Source organism: Alligator sinensis, unplaced genomic scaffold (assembly GCF_000455745.1).
Source record: "Alligator sinensis unplaced genomic scaffold, ASM45574v1 scaffold20_2, whole genome shotgun sequence".
Classification (NCBI taxonomy): Eukaryota; Metazoa; Chordata; order Crocodylia; family Alligatoridae; genus Alligator; species Alligator sinensis.
Window position 1 is genome coordinate 1020968 of NW_005842012.1, and position 5807 is coordinate 1026774.

Consider the following 5807-nt stretch of genomic DNA (forward strand, 5'->3'; position numbering starts at 1 on the left):
TGGATGCATCTGCACAAGACATTTACTGTAGAATTGACTAATTAACTGTGCAATAAATGTCTCAGCATCTACACATGAAGAGCCGTTAGGCTGGAGTAAACTAATTAACTTCACAGCAGGATAGTACTTGTAAATACAACTATTCTCCTGCTGCAGAGTTTTTTTACCCTGCAGCAGCACACATATAGACACTGGAGGGACTGACTGGGGCTGCCTGCTGGCTAACCCTGCACTGAAGCACCCTCGTGCCCCAGCCAGCCCCTCCACAGCACACTGAGCTGGGGCTGGCAGGCTGACTCCCAGGGCCCACTGCCAGCTAGGGCTGCTCCAACCTGGCTCAACGTGCTGCAGTCCTGGGTACACTTTCAAATGGTGTGCCCAGGAGCTATAAACTCCAGAGTTTATTGCTTTGCATTAATTGCACGTGTAGATATGCCTAGTTACCAATAAAATATTATAGAATGGCAAATGAAAACTAAGCTTGATATGAAGAGACTTAGATGCATTAAAAGGGCCATTAACATTATATATATTAGCAAATACTCTACTGATAATTGTTTTGTGAAGGCTGAACCTAAAGCTTGAAAGTTTAAGGTTCAACTAACTATTGGCACATCTCTAAAGCATGGGCTTTGATAGTTGAGGCTACAAACAGAACAACTTAATTTAGAAAAAAATCTTTCTAAAACTATTAATCATACACTGCTGATATATATTATTGTGTACAAATATATTTTTATTTGTTTCAATTAATTATTGGTTAACAAGATTAAAAAATTAAAAACAAACTGCTGTGTGGCATTTATTTTTATGTATTGATATTAATGTATTATTCTGCTTTTATATTCATCACGTTTAAAAGCCCAAATATATTGTACAGATCATTGAATATTCTGTTATTCTAATTATTTCTATAATACTGCAATAATTTCCACAGAATCATATGTGTATAGACTCTTTCTAAACACATGCTGATACTCAACAGTGTTGTACCTGTGGAATATGAATGAACCCCTTAACTGCTAGTGACATCTTTCTGTACTGAAAAATAGTTTTTGTGATGTGAGGATAACTTTTTTCATGCATTTATAACTGGTCTGATGGTTTTAGATATGCTGTATGTGGCTGACGTACATCAATCTGATTTTTCTGGATATAACACAACTAACTTCTTGTGTTTATGGGGATCTCTAAACAATCAAATGTGTAGTAGTGTGCACTTTTATACTTTGTGGGAAACTGGTTGCATGGTAAGACACTTCCAACAAGAATGCTCTAGACTGTGAGTCATTCTTTTCAGTGTTCAGTTACAGCTTTTACTAAATAGGTACCATGTGAAAATATAAGCAGTGGAAGATTAAGCCATACAGATATGAAACACTCACTTGGGCCCAGAAGGTACTCCAGCACATTTACTGATAAGTGTGTGAATGGTCATATTGGATAAGTGGTACTGAATAGGGATGGACTCCTGAATTGGAGCCAGTGACTGCCATGATATTACAAATGTACAGAAGACCTTATCTGAATGCCAGCTTTAGGTGGCTAATTTGATATGGTATAGACCCTTCCACCCTTAGGATCTCCCAAAAACTTAATTGAGTCTATACACAGGGCCCTGTCCAGGGGCAAATCCAGAAAGGGTGAAGTGGCACAGCTGCACCCCCCTTTCTGACCTTGCCACAGAAGCAGCAGCCAGGGACCTAAGTCCCTTAGAAGGTAAGAATTCCTCCCCTCCTTCCCCCACCATGCTCTAAGGCAGCAGTTCTCAACCTTTTGCACCTTACGTCCCATCAACCATTTTGTCAAATAACCCTGGTCCCACCACAATAAAAACAAAACCCCACAAAATTGCACTGTTCGAGATATCTGCTGATTCATCTATTTGAAGTACAAACAACTGATTTTTTCAATCAGGCAATGACTTGAAGTCCCACCTTCACGACCTTTGTGTTCCACCAGTGGGACACATCCCACTGGTTGAGTAACACTGCTCTAATGTTCATTCACTTCCCTCATCTCCTCCCGTCCCATTCCCCCTTCCCCAGCCTGCCACTGCCACTGTCCCCACTAGTGGAGCTCCTCACTGTCCTTGCTCCTGAGACAGCAGAGGCATGGGCAGCAGCACACAGGAAGGAGAGGGGCCTTGGAGCATGGAGGGGAAGGAAAGCGGTGGGAATTCTTACTTAAGTCCGCAGTGCTGTTCCTGCAACACGGTCTGCCTGTCCCATTGGGAGTATGGGGAGGAGGCTGGAAGTGGGGGTGCAGCCACTCTTGCAGCAAGTCACTGAAGTCACAACCCCCTACCCACTTTTGTAAAATCCTGGAACCGTTTCTGGGCCTGCCCATATGGACATCATTCCAGGATGGGAGATTTATGTCACTGATCATATTTAATGGGAGATAAGTGTGCTCAGTCTTTGCAAGGCTGAATCCTTGTGGCCAAATACCACCATTGCTTTACCAAATACTTTCTAAAAAAACTCTTATGAGAATTTTCCCCGAAAGAGACTTAAACTTCAATAGAGTTGAAGGCATTTGAGGCCATATTATTGGGATTCAGGCAGATATCTAATTGGATTTTCAAAAGTATCTTTGTGACTACCTTCTGGTCACCTAATTATCTTTACAAATCTGGCCCTTGGGGTTTTTCAATAATTAGTCAGTTTAAGGCCAGTACAGCTTGGAAATTTAGCTTGTGCTACACTGTAACACAGCACACAAGGAGTAAAACAAGGATACAATCACAGAAGGTATTGCTACCACATTGCATTTGGCACCATGAAGAAACAGCCCTATATACATGTCTCCTAAAGCAACGAACAGGATATTTTCCTTCAGAGCCTTTAAAAATCATGCTGTAGGGAATAGTCTGTTATCTTTTTGCATCTGGGTAAAAAAAGGCAAAACTAGTCATTACAATTACAGATGCTCTAAAACGGATGCTGAATTTGATGAGCAAGTTAGGCATAGGTTATTGATGAATCTTACATGAAGTAAATAAGAGGTCAATAGGATACACATAATAATTAAAATGCAATTTTAAAATGCAATTAAAATTTGCATTGTTACAAAATAATGCCATTGAAATGCAGGAGAACAGGCAGAAAAACAGCTGGATTTTAAAAAAAATATTAACAACAACATCTATAAACTATAGATAAAAATATAATTTTGGTAACAAAAATATTGAGGAAAACTTATTGAAAAGAGAAAAGAAGAAAATTCACAAATATTTTTATAAAACATTCCCTGTTTTTAATGAGAGATTTTGATGAAATATCAACATTTTAACCATCTCTGTAGTCAATCATATCTGAGATGAAATTCATGACCATTTTCTCTTTTGGTTTTGACATTTCAGAATTCAACCAGTTCTAATATTCAGCCAAATCCAGTTGTTCCACCTTGTGCACCACCCCCATCCACTTTTCTGGAAACGACAATTGTTTCTCTGTACCACATTACACCATCCAATTTAGGGATTTTCTACTCTTAAATCAATTTCAATCACAGTTACCTCTTCTTAGGGTCTAGTCTTCTGAAGTATAAAGCCACTTATTTCAGGACCCAAACCAGCAAATTAACTGCTTCTTCTAGTGCTTGAGCTAAAGTATAGGTTCATTAGTTCAAAAATAATCACAGTCACATGCCTCTCTGTAGGGCATGTGCATTAATGCGCTTTTCCTAATGTGTATTAAATGTAGTACCTCCAATGTGTGCTGCCTGAAACCAGAGCCCATCTGGCCAGAGCCATGCTCCAGCTGCCAGCCCAGTTCCACGCACTGGATCGCCACTGCTGGAGCCCCGGGAAGCCCATAGGACCCCAGGTAAGGCCCTAGCCTCCCCTGTCCCACCTGGGGCAACTTGCTGTGTGCCAGAGCACATGTGCATGAGTGCTCCCTGGGACAAGCAGCAGTGGCACAACTATGTGTTGCTGCTCTTTGTTCCCAGGGAAACGCATGTGTGTGCTCATCTGGACTTGTCCCCTTGGTCCCTATGGGTTCATTACTTGTTTGCCTTTCCTACCACCACCCACTTCACCCCATCCTCCTTCCTTCCCTCCCTTTGCTGTCTTTTGTATTCAAATCATTCTCTGCATTATATACTCTTTGCTTGTCCTGTCACAGCATCTGATGAAGTGAGATCAGGCTCACAAAAGCTTATGCATCTCTGATTTAATTAACCTATAAGGTGAAGCTCTACCCTGCCTGTGGTCTCTATAGCTACTCACCCAGACAAGACGTCTTTTGGAAAATGATTCTATTTCATCAAGAGATGTGCTCAGTTCTCCCATTTTGTCAATGAACAGCTTTAGCCGCCTTCAGAGCATGTAAACACTTAGAAGGAACTCACTTACAGAGCAAGTAAGCACTGAATTTGGAGTTGTTCTTATTAATTTTTAGTCTATATATTTACAAGGCCACATTATATTTCTCCTTTACTATTTGCTTTGGTACTAGAAATTTTGGCTGCTTACAGATGTTAAAAAAAAACAAACCCCAAACCCCACTGCACTTTACTGGAAGACGTAGCATGTTACTTTGACCTGGCTCTGCAGCGTCTATATAAATTGGGATCTTCAGCGGGGCTTTTTGGCACTTTCACCTAAAGCTGATTCAATCAGCTACTAGATTAAAGTGTAAAAAAAGCCCCACTAAAGCACCTGATCTATACAGACATCAGGTGAGCTGGGTCCAACTAACAAGCTTCCTTTTATGGGCCTGCACTGGGCTTGACATGGGAGCATGTTTAAAGTGAAGTACCACTTTTTTATCATGTGCAAGCAGCCTTCAGTTATAAAATTGCTTCAGTGGCAATGAATTAAAGGGATTACAACAGGGGTGAGCAATTATTTGGCCCTGAGGGTCACTTAGGATGTTTTGGTGAGCTGTTCTGGGCTGGGTCAGTACCTGGACCCCTGCCCTGCAACAGGTCACCAAAATTCCCTAAATGGCTCCGCTCCACGCTTGACCAGGCGGCTGGAATGGAGCCATGGACATGCAGGGAGCAGCATCCAGGAGCAGGATGAGTGGGCAGGGCCAGGGCTGGGATTGCAAGGCCATGACAGTGCAGGGCCAGGGCCTGGGGCAGAGGCATGATCCATTCCCCACATGCCCCTGCAATGGACACTGGTTCTGCAGGCAGGGGTGTGTGAGGAACAGATCGCGGATCTCCCTGGATCTGGTCCTGTGCTGTCACTATCCCATAATCCTGCCCCATGATCCTGGCCTTGTCCACCTGTCCTGTCCTGACACCACTTCCCACCAACCTGTGGCCCTATTCTATTTGAGCAGCATGTGGGCAAATGGGCCAGGATGGCTAGGTAGCGGGGCTGAATCCAGCAGCAGCAGAAGCCCTGCTGTGTGCTCTGCATGACCAGCTGCACACACCACAGCCCAGGCTGCCCCCTGTACCTATGCCAGGCAGGACCAAATAACCCACTGTCCCAGACAAAATCCCCTAGCAGGCCTGGCCCATGGGCTATATTTTTCCCATCCCTGGATTAAAATGTAGCATGTAGCCACAAGTATATCTGCTACCTGTAAATTTACAGGTAGCAACTTTCCTCTCAATTACTTACTGCATGGTAGTGCACGTGTAGACACCTGGGCAGCAGAGGGCAGGAAATTGCTCCCTTCCCCTGGGAGCTGCTTGCTTCAAGGGTGGACTCTACCACTGGAGCCCACCTATGTCCCCCTGCCCTGGCAGCAGGGAACTCCCAGCTCTGGCCTCATGATTGCAGAACAGGGGCTGGGAGCTCCCTGCTGCTGAGACAGGGGATCATTGTCTTCACCTGAACTCCA